Source organism: Ambystoma mexicanum, unplaced genomic scaffold (genome assembly GCF_040938575.1).
Source record: "Ambystoma mexicanum isolate Mex_15411 unplaced genomic scaffold, UKY_AmexF1_1 Mex_scaf118, whole genome shotgun sequence".
NCBI lineage: Eukaryota > Metazoa > Chordata > Amphibia > Caudata > Ambystomatidae > Ambystoma > Ambystoma mexicanum.
In genome coordinates this window covers 256,884-273,835 of record NW_027182345.1, presented here as the reverse complement: position 1 = coordinate 273,835, position 16,952 = coordinate 256,884, and the positions used below count along the sequence as shown (strand labels likewise).

Below are 16,952 nucleotides of genomic sequence, written 5' to 3'. Positions count from 1 at the left end.
TGGTGTTTACCCTATGTTTCCGGATATGATCAGGAGTATTTCAAATGTAGAAATGTGTTGCTCATTACATAAAATGCTAAGATTGTAAATGTTTTCTTCAATTTAAAAAATATTTCTACAGGTAAAACAGTTGGACAAGGGGGCACCCAGATTTGAACTAGGGACCTCTTGATCTGCAGTCAAATGCTCTACCAGAGAGCTATACCCCCAATTCTGAAATGACCACCTATATTAATTCAGTAATATGTACAAAGTGGAAGCAACATGCAATCACCATCAAAGCAATGCATTTTCAGCCACCAAACCCTCCTTATAACTATAAGGGGTACAAAAGATGTCCTTAATCTGTCTTGGTAAAATACAGTGAGGTTTCCTTTGCAATAATTCATATATTTCGTATCACACGTAGATCTTGGAACATTGAAAAAAAAACTTTTGTCAAATGCACAAATTCTGCAAAACGTAACTGCTTCTCTAGTGCAGTTTGTTGATTTTGTGCTAAGAGCATAGTTAAACCCAATTGCTCATTGTTTTATATATAAAATGATGATATATCCTATTGTTTCTTACAGTGCATTGGGTTGAAAAACATTTTAACAGGATCTATTGAAGAGGGTATATGGTTATGAAACAGTGACTCCTTGAACTGCACTCCTACCCTCTACCACTGACATAAACCCTTGAATGCTGAAAACTGCTCTTTTTAAAAAGGTGATAGAGTGGGTGACTGCATGGAACTTGTAGAACTAATGACATCAGTGCACTTCTGGTCAGCTGTACAAATTAATACATTTCATTAAGGGCATATTATTGGTTTCCACCACAGTTTTATAACATTCATATGCGCTTCCAATGGACTATTTCAAACTGATAATATCACCAGTAGAACTTGGGTGAATGTGATACACAGCTTGTATCATATGAAGAAATCCGAAACAGCTTAATGGTGTTTACCCTATGTTTCCGGAGATGATCAGGAGTATTTCAAATGTAGAACTGTGTTGCTCATTACATAAAATGCTAAGATTGTATGTTTTCTTCAATTTATTTAATTAAAAAAATATTTCTACAGGTACAACAGTTGGACAAGGGGGCACCCAGATTTGAACTAGGGACTTCTTAATCTGCAGTCAAATGCTCTACCACTGAGCTATATCCCCAGCTCTGAAATGTTCACCTTTATTTACTCAGTAATATGTACAAAGTGGAAGCAACATGCAATCACCATCACAGCAATGCATTTTCAGCCACCAAACCCTCCTTATAAGTATAAGGGGTACAAAAGATGTCCTTTATCTGCCTTCGTAAAATACAGTGAGGTTTCCAGTGCAGTAATTCATACATTTCGTATCACATGTGGATCTTGGAACATGGAAAAAAAAACTTTTGTCAAATGCACAAATTCTGCAAAACGTAACTGCTTCTCTACTGCAGTTTGTTGATTTTTTGCTAAGAGCATAGTTAAACCCAATGGTTCATTGTTTTGTATAAGAAATGATGATATATCTTATTGTTTCTTACAGTGCATTGGGTTGAAAAGCATTTTAACAGGATCTATTGAAGAGGGTATATGGTTATGAAACAGGGACTTCTTGAACTGCACTCCTACCCTCTACCACTCACATAAACCCTAGAATGCTGAAAACTGCCCTTTTTTAAAAAAGTGATAGAGTGGGTGACTGTATGGAACTTGTAGAACTAATGACATCAGTGCACTTCTGGTCAGCTGTACAAATTAATACATTTCATTAAGGGCATATTATTGGTTTCCACCACAGTTTCATAACATTCATATGAGCTTCCAATGGACTATTTCAAACTGATAATATCACCAGTAGAACTTGGCTTAATGTAATACACAGCTTGTATCATATGAAGAAATCCGAAACAGCTTAATGGTTTTTACCCTATGTTTCAGGAGATGATCAGGAGTATTTCAAATGTAGAAATGTGTTGCTCATTACATAAAATGCTAAGATTGTATGTTTTCTTCAATTTATTTAATTAATAAAATATTTCTACAGGTACAACAGTTGGACCAGGGGACACCCAGATTTCAACTAGGGACCTCTTGATCTGCAGTCAAATGCTCTACCACCAAGCTATACCCGCAGTTCTAAAATGTTCACCTTTATTAATTCAGTAATATGTAGAAAGCCAAATCTTGGCTCTTTGACCAGCAATAGCTTTGTCAGACATCGGTCCTACTTACCCAACCCGCCAGTTCCCCTGCACAATTTCCGGTCTGCTACCTTTCCCAACTACCTCAGGGATACTTCCTCTGCAGAGCCTAGGGTCACTGTACCATGTGTAAGATATGTAATTTTTAAGTTTGTTTATTATGCTGTATTGTTATACTTGTTTGTAATTTATCTCCCTGTATGTTCTTTTCTTGCAACCCTGTACAAATTGCGCCCTGATGCCCCCGGGCCTGATGGTCTGCGCATTATAAACAAATACAAATGCAAGCAACATGCAATCACCATCAAAGCAATGCATTTTCAGCCACCAAACCCTCCTTATAAGGATATGGGGTGCGAAGGATGTCCCCTTTATCTGCCTTGGTAAAATACAGTGAGGTTTCCATTTCAAGAATTCATACATTTCGTGTCACATGTAGATCTTGGAACATGGAAAAAAATGTTTGTCAAATGCACAAATTCTGCAAAACGTAACTGCTTCTCTACAGCAGTGTGTTGATTTTGTGCTAAGAGCATAGTTAAACCCAATTGTTCATTGTTTTTTATATGAAATGATGATATATCCTATTGTTTCTTACAGTGCATTGGGTTGAAAAACATTTTAACAGGATCTATTGATGAGGGTATATGGTTATGAAACAGGGACTTCTTGAATTGCACTCCTACGCTCTACCACTGACATAAACCCTTGAATGCTGAAAACTGCTCTTTTTAAAAAAAAAGTGATAGAGTGGATGACTGTATGAAACTTGTAGAACTAATGACATCAGTGCACTTCTGGGCAGCTGTACAAATTAATACATTTCATTAAGGGCATATTATTGGTTTCCGCCACAGTTTTATAACATTCATATGAGCTTGCAATGGACTATTTCAAACTGATAATATCACCAGTAGAACTTGGGTGAATGTAAAACACAGCTTGTATCATACGAAGAAATCCTAAACAGTTTCATGGTGTTTACCCTACGTTTTAGGAGATGATCAGGAGTATTTCAATTAAAAAAATATTTCTACAGGTAAAACAGTTGGACAAGGGGGCACCCAGATTTGAACTGGGGACCTTTTGATCAGCAGTCAAATGCTCTACCACTGAGATATACCCCCAGGTCTGAAATGTTCACCTTTATTAATTTAGTAATATGTACAAAGTGCAAGCAACATGCAATCACCATCAAAGCAATGCATTTTCAGCCACCAAACCCTCCTTATAAGTATATGGGGTACAAAAGATGTCCTTTATCTGCCTTCGTAAAATACAGTGAGGTTTCCAGTGCAAGAATTCATACATTTCGTATCACATGTAGATCTTGGAACATGGAAAAAAAAACTGTTGTCAAATGCACAAATTCTGCAAAACGTAACTGCTTATCTAGTGCAGTTTGTTGATTTTGTGCTAAGAGCATAGTTAAACCAAATTGTTCATTGTTTTGTATATGAAATGATGATATATCTTATTGTTTCTTAAAGTGCATTGGGTTGAAAAACATTTTAACAGGATCTATTGAAGAGGGCATATGGTTATGAAACAGGGACTGCTTGAACTGCACTCCTACCCTCTACCACTCACATAAATCCTTGAATGCTGAAAACTGCCCTTTTTTAAAAAAAAGTGATAGAGTGGGTGACTGTATGGAACTTGTAGAACTAATGACATCAGTGCACTTCTGGTCAGCTGTACAAATTAATACTTTTCATTAAGGGCATATTATTGGTTTCCACCATAGTTTTATAACATTCATATGAGCTTCCAATGGACTATTTCAAACTGATAATGTCACCAGTAGAACTTGGGTGAATGTAATACACAGCTTGTATCATACGAAGAAATCCGAAACAGCTTAATGGTGTTTACCCTATGTTTCAGGAGATGATCAGGAGTATTTCAAATGTAGAAATGTGTTGCTCATTACATAAAATGCTAAGCTTGTATGTTTTCTTCGATTTATTTAATTAAAAAAATATTTCTACAGGTACAACAGTTGGACCAGGGGGCACCCAGATTTGACCTAGGAACCTCTTGATCTGCCGTCAAATGCTCTGTCACTGAGCTATACCCGCAGTTCTAAAATGTTCACCTTTATTAATTCAGTAATATGTACAAAGTGCAAGCAATATGCAATCACCATCAAAGCAATGCATTTTCAGCCACCAAACCCTCCTTATAAGTATATGGAGTGCGAAGGATGTCCTTTATCTGCCTTGCTAAAATACAGTGAGGTTTCCATTGCAAGAATTCATACATTTCGTATCACATGTAAATCTTGCAACATGGAAAAAAAAACTTTTGTCAAATGCACAAATTCTGCAAAACGTAAATGCTTCTCTACTGCAGGTTGTTGATTTTGTGCTAAGAGCATAGTTAAACCCAATTGTTCATTGTTTTGTATATGAAATGATGATATATCTTATTGTTTCTTACCGTGCATTGGCTTGAAAAACCTTTTAACAGGATCTATTGAAGAGGGTATACGGTTATGAAACAGGGACTTCTTGAACTGCACTCCTACCCTCTACCACTGACATAAACCCTTGAATGCTGAAAACTGCCCTTTTTTAAAAAACGTGATAGAGTGGGTGACTGTATGGAACCTGTAGAACTAATGACATCAGTGCACTTCTGGTCAGCTCTACAAATTAATACATTTCATTAAGGGCATATTATTGGTTTCCACCACAGTTTTATAACATTCATATGAGCTTCCAATGGACTATTTCAAACTGATAATATCACCAGTAGAACTTGGGTGAATGTAATACACAGCTTGTATCATACGAAGAAATCCGAAACAGCTTAATGGTGTTTACCCTATGTTTCAGGAGATGATCAGGAGTATTTCAAATGTAGAAATGTGTTGCTCATTACATAAAATGCTAAGATTGTAAATGTTTTCTTTAATTAAAAAAATATTTCAACAGGTACAACAGTTGGATCAGGGGGCACCCAGATTTGAACTAGGGACCTCTTGATCTGCAGTTAAATGCTCTTCTACTGAGCTCTACCCCCAGTTCTAAAATGTTCACCTTTATTAATTCAGTAATATGTACAAAGTGCAAGCAACATGCAATCACCATCAAAGCAATGCATTTTCAGCTACCAAACCCTCCTTATAAGTATATGGGGTGTGAAGGATGTCCTTTATCTGCCTTGGTAAAATACAGTGAGGTTTCCATTGCAAGAATTCATACATTTCGTATCACATATAGATCTTGGAACATGGAAAAAAAAATCTTTTGTCAAATGCACAAATTCTGCAAAATGTAAATGCTTCTCTACTGCAGTTGGTTGATTTTGTGCTAAGAGCATAGTTAAACCCAATTGTTCATTGTTTTGTATATGAAATGATGATATATCTTATTGTTTCTTACAGTGCATTGGGTTGAAAAACCTTTTAACAGGATCTACTGAAGAGGGTATATGGTTATGAAACAGGGACTTCTTGAACTGCATTCCTACCCTCTACCACTGAGTTAAACCTTGAATGCTGAAAACTGCCCTTTTTTAAAAAGGTGATAGAGTGGGTGACTGAATGGAACTTGTATAACTAATGACATCAGTGCACTTCTGGTCAGCTGTACAAATTAATACATTTCATTAAGGGCATATTATTGGTTTCCACCACAGTTTTATAACATTCATATGCGCTTCCAATGGACTATTTCAAACTGATAATATCACCAGTAGAACTTGGGTGAATGTAATACACAGCTTGTATCATACGAAGAAATCCGAAACAGCTTATTGGTGTTTACCCTATGTTTCAGGAGATGATCAGGAGTATTTCAAATGTAGAAATGTGTTGCTCATTACATAAAATGCTAAGCTTATATGTTTTCTTCAATTTATTTAATTAAAAAAATATTTCTACAGGTACAACAGTTGGACCAGGGGGCACCCAGATTTGACCTAGGAACCTCTTGATCTGCCGTCAAATGCTCTAGCACTGAGCTATACCCGCAGTTCTAAAATGTTCACCTTTATTAATTCAGTAATATGTACAAAGTGCAAGCAACATGCAATCACCATCAAAGCAATGCATTTTCAGCCACCAAACCCTCCTTATAAGTATATGGGGTGCGAAGGATGTCCTTTATCTGCCTTGCTAAAATACAGTGAGGTTTCCATTGCAAGAATTCATACATTTCGTATCACATGTAGATCTTGGAACATGGAAAAAAAAGTTTGTCAAATGCACAAATTCTGAAAAACGTAACTGCTTCTCTAGTGCAGTTTGTTGATTTTGTGCTAAGAGCATAGTTAAACCCAATTGTTCATTGTTTTGTATATGAAATGATTATATATATTATTGTTTCTTACAGTGCATTGGGTTGAAAATCATTTTAACAGGATCTGTTGAAGAGGGTATATGGTTATGAAACAGGGACTTCTTGAACTGCATTCCTACCCTCTACCACTGAGTTAAACCTTGAATGCTGAAAACTGCCCTTTTTTAAAAAGGTGATAGAGTGGGTGACTGAATGGAACTTGTATAATTAATGACATCAGTGCACTTCTGGTCAGCTGTACAAATTAATACATTTCATTAAGGGCATATTATTGGTTTCCACCACAGTTTTATAACATTCATATGCGCTTCAATTGGACTATTTCAAACTGACAATATCACCAGTAGAACTTGGGTGAATGTAAAACACAGCTTGTATCATATGAGGAAATCCTAAACAGCTTAATGGTGTTTACCCTATGTTTCAGGAGATGATCAGGAGTATTTCAAATGTAGAAATGTATTGCTCATTACATAAAATGCTAAGATTGTAAATGTTTTCTTCAATTTATTTAATTTAAAAAATATTTCTACAGGTAAAACATTTGGACAAGGGGGCACCCAGATTTGAACTAGGGACCTCTTGAGCTGCAGTCAAATGTTCTACCACTGAACTATACCCCCCGTTCTGAAATGTTTACTTTTATTAATTCAGTAATATGTACAAAGTGGAAGCAACATGCAATCACCATCAAAGCAATGCATTTTCAGCCACCAAACCCTCCTTATAACTATAAGGGGTACACAAGATGTCCTTTATCTGCCTTGGTAAAATACAGTGAGGTTTCCATTGCAAGAATTCATATATTTCGTATCACATGTAGATCTTGGAACATGGAAACAAAACTTTTGTCAAATACACAAATTCTGCAAAACGTAACTGCTTCTCTACTGCAGTTTGTTGATTTTGTGCTAAGAGCATAGTTAAACCCAATTGTTCATTGTTTTTTATATGAAATGATGATATATCCTATTGTTTCTTACAGTGCATTGGGTTGAAAAACATTTTAACAGGATCTATTGAAGAGGGTATATGGTTATGAAACAGGGACTTCTTGAACTGCACTCCTACCCTCTACCACTGACATAAACCCTTGAATGCTGAAAACTACTCTTTTTTAAAAAGGTGATAGTGGCGGAGTGCGGCGAGTGTGTTGTTCGTGTTTGTTCGTGTTTGTTGGTCAGAGGAGCTGCAGCGACCAGTCTCTTTACCCTGTCCATTTGCCTGGAGGCGGACTTTACTACAAAACCACCGGACACACGCGGAGCGTCGCGGAGTGCGGCGAGTGTGTTGTTCGTGTTTGTTGGTCAGAGGAGCTGCAGCGACCAGTCTCTTTACCCTGTCCATTTGCCTGGAGGCGGACTTTACTACAAAACCACCGGACACACGCGGAGCGTCGCGGAGTGCGGCGAGTGTGTTGTTCGTGTTTGTTGGTCAGAGGAGCTGCAGCGACCAGTCTCTTTACCCTGTCCATTTGCCTGGAGGCGGACTTTACTACAAAACCACCGGACACACGCGGAGCGTCGCGGAGTGCGGCGAGTGTGTTGTTCGTGTTTGTTGGTCAGAGGAGCTGCAGCGACCAGTCTCTTTACCCTGTCCATTTGCCTGGAGGCGGACTTTACTACAAAACCACCGGACACACGCGGAGCGTCGCGGAGTGCGGCGAGTGTGTTGTTCGTGTTTGTTGGTCAGAGGAGCTGCAGCGACCAGTCTCTTTACCCTGTCCATTTGCCTGGAGGCGGACTTTACTACAAAACCACCGGACACACACGGAGCGTCGCGGAGTGCGGCGAGTGTGTTGTTCGTGTTTGTTGGTCAGAGGAGCTGCAGCGACCAGTCTCTTTACCCTGTCCATTTGCCTGGAGGCGGACTTTACTACAAAACCACCGGACACACGCGGAGCATTGCGGAGTGCGGCGAGTGTGTTGTTCGTGTTGCTTGGGGAGCGGTGGGACGTGGAGAGACTGAGCTCGTAGTCTGCAATACATTGCAGGTAAGACTTAACTGCATATCCAGGCGCTATAATCCTAATCACATGCCCTAGCGCTCCTTACTAACCTCAGTGAAATTGCGGCCGCGACTGCGGGGCGTTCCCCTTTGAACGGCCTCAATTCACAACGTAAACTCATCAATCCTCCATCTCGAGATCCTGCCGTGACTGCGGGGCAAGACCCTTTGAACGGCTGTGACTCGTGTACATGGGGGCTGCATCTGGGAATGATCGTGCGACGACACGAGGAAAAATAAATTTTAAAAAAAATAAAAATAAAAATAAAAAAAATAAAAATAAAAAAAAAACTATAAATAAACAGCTTCAAAATAAGGCATTGATGTCATAACCATTTGATACCATTTGATACTAAGTGCTTGAAGAGTGTGGCTGCTGGATGCAAACCGGTGGATATTTTTTGCGATCCAAAATGTCCACAAACTTGAAAACATCAAGTACGTCTCTGACTTTGAAATCTACACCTAAAAACATCACGAAAGTCAATATTTTGAAGAGAAAGGTGCGCAATCAATCCTTGGACACTGCCAATATGAAATCCGGCGAAGGAGATATCCGCGACTTCTGCACATTGGCGAAATTTAATAAGGAGAACATCCCTGTCACTCACGACACCTCCATAACGGACACACAACTTAGAACGGCTGTGGAACAAATATCAACAGAGACAGAACACATTACGATCAATTTATCAAGTGTCCACAGTTCTCAACATAAACTCGAGAAATATAAAGTTAGCAAAACTGGGTCACTTGATGCATATTTAAAACCAAGGCAACTAGATGTGCCAGTTATTCTAATTGAAGATCAGGCTCAGTCTGACAATGGAAAACAAAAAACATCTAACTCACCTAATAACTTAGAGCTTGACAAAGTCTCCGAGGGTCTAAAAGATGAGAGACAAAAGATCACCCTATTAGTACCAAAGAACAAGGAGTCACAGCATGGTGAACAAGGGTCGTGCTTGAATCCTGATTACCAGTATAACGAACAAAATGTTATTTCAACCAAGTTGGTTGCTATCGACCTAGAAGAGAGAGAAGAAGGGTCGAGCTTACTTTTGGATGAACTGTCATCCATAGCTTTGTCATCTATGTTTTCGGACCAGAATAACAGTCTGTACAAATCACCAAGCTTATATGACAATTCAGAAAACACGGTACACATGTCCTTAGCTGGATTAGCAAATGAAGGGAAAGTGTCTCCCCATTTTAACAATAAAAAGTCTCCATGTGCAAGATCAATACAGGAACCACTATCCCAATACAATATGTTGGAAATTACCCTTAACTCAATGCATATGACAATAGTCACATTAACGAAGCTCTTTGAATCTCTGGACTCCAAATTAGTAACACAAGCCAAGCAATTGGATCAACTAGTTACATGGATGCACAATTTAACAACTAATCCAGCCATTGTGCCTAGGAGTCCAAATAAACCTATTTTGACTGCTGCGTTCAAAGAAAAGGCTTATTCCAAATTACCGGAAATTAATCATGTGATTAAAGAAGTTCTTCTCCAAGATTCTTTACACAAATCTGTCATGATTATTGAAAATGCGATAGAACAATCGCAAGACCAGATTCAGGATGCTGTATGCATACCTGTCCAGCAAAGGGATGACGCACCCTCCATTGCGTATACGCAATCGAACCATGGTAAGTCAACTGCTGCCATAAAAGATAAGAAATCGTCAGAGATTCCTAACATAGCAATGTACAATTTATTTCAAAATACAAACTCAATTAAAGATAAAACCAAAGACTGTGGTTTAAATTGCAAAAAAACTAAAAACCAGGAGCGACTGGCAATACGTTCAAGGGTCAATATTAAACACCTCATTAAACGGCTCATTCCGAAAATGAAAGTCAACTCAAGGATACCAACTAACAAGCCCGCCAAAAATTCCAAAAGTAAAAGTATTGGGCTACCATCTGAAATCTCTGACAATATTGTCAAAGACTATCTACCGTTGAATCAACTGATTACCACTATAGAAGACAATGAAGTGTCCAATGAAACAATGAAAAAAGATGTGCAAATCGATCCAGTGACGGCTCAACTTCCAACTCAAGATGCTCAAGCTCAATCCCTAATAACTAAACAAGTAAGCATCACCCAGGCGTTGACCCCCTGCAACCCAATGTCGACAACACAGATGGTTGGTGACCCATTTTTGGGTAGCTGCTCTAAACGAGATGCATTGAACAGTGTCAATCATGATGGAGAGAATTTTTCTATACTGGCTGATATTAAATCTCAGATTGAGAATTCGATAAAGAACTACCTTGAGCTGCAACAATCAATGAAAAGCACACTTCAGCCAAAAAATAATCGGCTAACCGTGCCAACACCCATTATAAGTTCTCTTGATGTAAATTCCCAATCTTTACAACAAGATCAAGCTACTCAAGGAACTAATGTGAAGTCTCAATCTCTACAACAAGATCAAGCCACGCAAGCAATTCGACAAGTCCGAACAACTCAGCAGTCTCAACTTGCCTTGTATCACCAAGCGGTGCAGCAGTTGTTACCAAGCACTACCCAAAATGCCAACTTAAAGCGTGATACATCAAATGAGGAAAGAAACCATCCTCATTCTCAAGAGTCTTTTACTCAACAGGAGATAACTAAAAAGTTCAATAGTCATCATCTCCAAGGCAACCGTGAAAGACAACATCTTCAAATATGTCAGAAACAGCATCCAAAAGAAGCCAATATAGACACGCAAATAGCGAAAGCAATTGAAAGTTACTTTAACTTGAATATCAAGCAACTACTTCCATCTATTAAATCTACTACAGAAGTGGATCGAGATCTTATATTAACCAAACAGCAAGAATTTGGAAAAAGACAGGAACCGGCTATTCAGAAAGAGAATAGTGCCAGGGGTGGTATTGGATCAAAGGCAATAAATAAACAAAAATGGAACAATCATCATAGACTGATCCTCAAATGTCGACCGGCTCCATACCCAGACTATGTACTCAATCGATCAAGCATTCTAGCAATATGTGAAGATATCGATGCGCTTCATGACATAACCTCAATTGATATCGCTCAAGTCGAATTTCTCAAAGATCACGATCAATCTATGGTGAGACTTTGGCTTCCTTCAAATCTGACAAGAAATGCTTTATGGCAAGCCCGAATGGATCTATTTGCCTTGGGATTTGTGTTAGCCAGAGATCCCACGTGTTTAGACGAAAGAGGGAACATAACCCTAGAATCCAAAAATAACTACATGGAACAATATGACCAGGAAAATTGCATCCATACTACCGAAATCATCAACTCAAAATCAGCTAAAATCCATCAAGCTTCGATCTATGATGAAGAAGAAAAATTATAACAAAGAAATGAACCAAGTACAATATCTCTAATTAGCTGGAATACGTGTGGCCATAGCCATCTATTACGCCACAGTGCAGATGACTTATTACCCCATGACATTATATTGCTGCAAGAAACATGGCTAACCAAAAGACCTACATGGGAGGAACATACTGTAATATTAAATCCAGCTATCTCAAGGCAATCTGGAAGACCGTCCTCAGGGCTGATGATAATCACCAAGAACCACAAGAACTGGAGCCTAAGTGATTGGGCCTCCCCAAATCCTTACCTGCAACTGGTCATATTGAATATGAGAGGTACTGTTTTTGCTTTACTCAACATCTATCGGAATCCGAAAGGCATTGGGGATGACAATTTCTTTTTGGAGCTAGAACTCCTTTTGAATTTGATCTCAGACGCATCTGACATCACTTCAATTATTGTAGCTGGAGATTTAAATTTGCAGCTTTTACCTAATCACAACTTGAAATACAACCTCATTTGTCTAAGATTGAAGACCCTAATGAAAAATCGGAATCTGATCATGTGCAATGGTTCAATATCTGGCGACTTAGTCCCTAAAACTACCTGATCTAGAGGAACTGCTTCCTCCATAATTGACTATGTCTTTGTGGATTCACTCACCTTCCATAATGCGCTTACTTTTCAAATTCTGCCGCAAACCAGCAGTGATCACAATGTCCTGAACTTAAAATGGAATGTCAAAATGAATGTGCCAAATGCCAACCAAAGATTCAAACATACAGTGTCAACTAACAATGCCCGTTCAAGATTGGTTTGGAATAGGAAGACCTTGGACGAATACTGCACAACAATTGAAGCAAACATACATAGTGATTACACAGCACATCTTCATCTATTTGAAGTTGTCTATAAGAATCGCAAACTTGACTTTGCAAAACCCAAGCATCAAAGCGACTTGATAGTACAACAAAAAAAAACGACCTTAAGGAAAAATAGAAAGGCAATTTTACGTTCTAACTGTGTCGATAAATATCAAAAAGTAAAATCACTCAATTGTCAGTATACTAACTGGCTGAAAGGACATCGCTCTCTCATGTACCACAAAGATGGCGAATCCATGTTGCATAATAGTATGAATAAAAACACTGGTCAAATGTGGGCTCTGCTCAATGGTGCCTTAAATTCAACACAAAAAGCAGCTCAAATAAACGGAGTAAGCGAAAATCAATGGATCAATCATTTTACCAACATGTACCAGAAAGAACTGTGTCAACCAAGTAATGTCGCCAGACAGAATTCCAACTATACTGGGCTCCAAATTGAAGAAGAGGATGTATTACTCTATATAAAAAGGCTCTCAAATTCACGTGCACCAGGGCCGGATGGTATGAGCAACTTCATGTTCAAACAAGCACCAACACAATGGGCCAAGGTACTGACGTTAATCTTCAATCAAATCATCAACAATGCCACTATTCCAGCCTCATGGAAAAAGGCCATCATTATACCAATTTTCAAAAAAGGAGACCGTTCACTTCCAAAGAACTATAGGCCCATCTCACTATTAGATGCTTCTGGTAAGTTGTTTTCAAAATTCATCTTAAGAGACTTTAACAAATGGACACTTGAAGCAGATGCTAGAGATCCCTTTCAAACCGGATTTGTAGCCGGTATGGGAACTTCCATTAACCTGCTCACGCTAACAGCCATTATTGAGCATCATAAAGCAATCAAACAACCACTATATTTCATCTATATAGATCTACGAGCCGCGTTTGATTCTGTGTCACGCGAGCTCTTAATTCAAAAACTAACTCGATCAAGATGTCCAAGTTATATTATACACCTTATAGAAGACTTGCATACAAATAACTCAATACAAATTCGTCTCACACATGAGGGAAAACTATCTCAATCAATCAAAACATTTCGTGGAGTAAGACAAGGCTGCACCCTAGCATCAGCCCTTTTTAATTTTTTTATGTCTGATGTTGGCCAGTCCTTTGAAAACATCTTCATTGATCCTCCAAAATTGAAGAACAATGCCATTCCTTTCCTGATGTATGCGGATGATTTGGTGATTATGTCCAAAACACCGAAGGGGCTTCAAAAGTCTCTCGATGCAATCATCAATTATACTAATAACAACCATCTAAGCATCAATCGTGAGAAAACTAAGGTGATGATCTTCAACGGTAATCGCAAATCATCTAGAACAACGCTCAATTGGAATATTGAGGGAGAAAATCTCAAAATAGTAAGCCACTACACCTATCTGGGTGCCCAAATATTCTCAAAAGATCAAGTCATGACATACAAACAACAACAACATGATAAGGTGATTACTTTTATTCAGCAATCGAAAATAATTCTAAGGAAATACGGAAAGTTCACTCTGGCCCCGGTCCTATCATTCTACAATCAAAAACTCTCACCAATTTTGTTATATTCATCAGAATCAAGACCGGTCATGTCTGACAAATTTTGGAATTCCTTAGAATCAAAGTACTGGCGCAGTGTTCTCCAGCTGCCATCATCAACACCATTAGCCCTCATTAGACATGAATTGGGACTCATTTCCTTACACTTTAGATACATATGGCTAATAATAGCGTTATTCCGGAAATGCTTATTGGCATGGAAAGATACAACGGTCTTGGGAATACTGTCTATCTATATCTTTGGCTCAAAAGATAGCTTCATAAAAAATGGCGAAACTTAGTCATTGATACGTTGGCGTTGATTGATGTCTCTCTATCTAGTTTACTTCAAAATCCAGATCACATCAAAACAAGATTATTTGGAATGGATTGGAATAACACCAGAGACAAATGCACCAAGTATCGTGATTATGATCCGACAACCTTCACACAAAAGAAGCACTCGTATCCAGAACGCTACCTAATTAAATCTCCATCTAGCAAATATCGGAATGAGCTACTACGGCTAAGACTCAATTTATGGCCAACGAGACAGGTGTTGGCCCGTCGCAATCTCATCAATAAAGAGCAAGCGTTCTGCAGATTTTGTCAACAACAAGAAATCACTGAAACATTGAGACATCTACTTACCGAATGTGAATTCCTTCTACATTCTCGCGTCAAATATTTTAAACATCTCACTGAACCATTTGGGGTCACTACATCTGACGTACTATGGAGAACCATATACTCTGGGATATCAACAGCTGTGTCAATCGGGGCAATGGCCTTTCTAAAAGAACTGAAGATTGAACAAATTCAACCAGAATAACAATATGATTAACATAGTATTAAACAAAAAAATAGTGTCTCCAGAAGGTGTGACCCCTCGCTAAAAAGATATGCACATATACTTGTCATATATAATTTATGCTTGGTTTTGTTTATCTATGCTTATTTCTTTTCTTTTATCCCTTCCTTTTTTTAAAAAAAAAAAAGAAAGTTTTTATACCCTAATTCATTTATATTGAAAAGTTGTATATTTCAATTATATCAATGAAAAAAAAAAAAAAAAAAAAAAAAAAAAGGTGATAGAGTGGGTGACTGTATGGAACTTGTAGAACTAATGACATCAGTGCACTTCTGGTCAGCTGTACAAATTAATACATTTCATTAAGGGCATATTATTGGTTTCCGCGACAGTTTTATAACATTCATATGCGCTTCCAATGGACTATTTCAAACTGATAATGTCACCAGTAGAACTTGGGTGAATGTAATACACAGCTTGTATCATACTAAGAAATCCGAAACAGCTTAATGGTGTTTACCCTATGTTTCCGGAGATGATCAGGAGTATTTCAAATGTAGAAATGTGTTGCTCATTACATAGTATGCTAAGATTGTAAATGTTTTTTCTTTAATTTATTTAATTAAAAATAAAATTCTACAGGTAAAACAGTTGGACCAGGGGGCACCCAGATTTGAACTAGGGACCTCTTGATCTGCAGTCAAATGCTCTACCACGGAGCTATACCCCCAGTTCTAAAATGTTCACTTTTATTAATTCAGTAATATGTACAAAGTGAAGCAACATGCAATCACCATCAAAGCAATGCATTTTCAGCCACCAAACCCTCCTTATAACTATAAGGGGTACAAAAGATGTCCTTTATCTGTCTTGGTAAAATACAGTGAGGTTTCCTTTGCAATAATTCATATATTTCGTATCACACGTAGATCTTGGAACATGGAAAAAAAAACTTTTGTCAAATGCACACATTCTGCAAAACGTAACTGCTTCTCTAGTGCAGTTTGTTGATTTTGTGCTAAGAGCATAGTTAAACCCAATTGCTCATTGTTTTATATATAAAATGATGATATATCCTATTGTTTCTTACAGTGCATTGGGTTGAAAAACATTTTAACAGGATCTATTGAAGAGGGTATATGGTTATGAAACAGTGACTCCTTGAACTGCACTCCTACCCTCTACCACTGACATAAACCCTTGAATGCTGAAAACTGCTCTTTTTAAAAAGGTGATAGAGTGGGTGACTGTATGGAACTTGTAGAACTAATGACATCAGTGCACTTCTGGTCAGCTGTACAAATTAATACATTTCATTAAGGGCATATTATTGGTTTCCACCACAGTTTTATAACATTCATATGCGCTTCCAATGGACTATTTCAAACTGATAATATCACCAGTAGAACTTGGGTGAATGTGATACACAGCTTGTATCATATGAAGAAATCCGAAACAGCTTAATGGTGTTTACCCTATGTTTCCGGAGATGATCAGGAGTATTTCAAATGTAGAAATGTGTTGCTCATTACATAAAATGCTAAGATTGTATGTTTTCTTCAATTAAAAAAATATTTCTACAGGTACAACAGTTGGACAAGGGGGCACCCAGATTTGAACTAGGGACCTCTTAATCTGCAGTCAAATGCTCTACCACTGAGCAATATCCCCAGTTCTGAAATGTCCACCTTTATTTACTCAGTAATATGTACAAAGTGGAAGCAACATGCAATCACCATCAAAGCAATGCATTTTCAGCCACCAAACCCTCCTTATAAGTATAAGGGGTACAAAAGATGTCCTTTATCTGCCTTCGTAAAATACAGTGAGGTTTCCAGTGCAGTAATTCATACATTTCGTATCACATGTGGATCTTGGAACATGGAAAAAAAAAACTTTTG

At 38.0% G+C, this 16,952-nt stretch overlaps 2 non-coding genes across 2 annotated transcripts; both read right to left on the bottom strand.

Annotated features, from left to right (window-relative positions):
• Positions 1–3,236: 3,236 nt before the first annotated feature.
• Positions 3,237–3,308, bottom strand: TRNAS-GCU (transfer RNA serine (anticodon GCU)). The gene has a single exon. It is a non-coding gene; the product is annotated as a tRNA-Ser (tRNA).
• A 3,731-nt stretch (positions 3,309–7,039) lies between these two features.
• On the bottom strand, positions 7,040–7,111 carry TRNAC-GCA (transfer RNA cysteine (anticodon GCA)). Its single transcript has one exon. It is a non-coding gene; the product is annotated as a tRNA-Cys (tRNA).
• Positions 7,112–16,952: the final 9,841 nt, after the last annotated feature.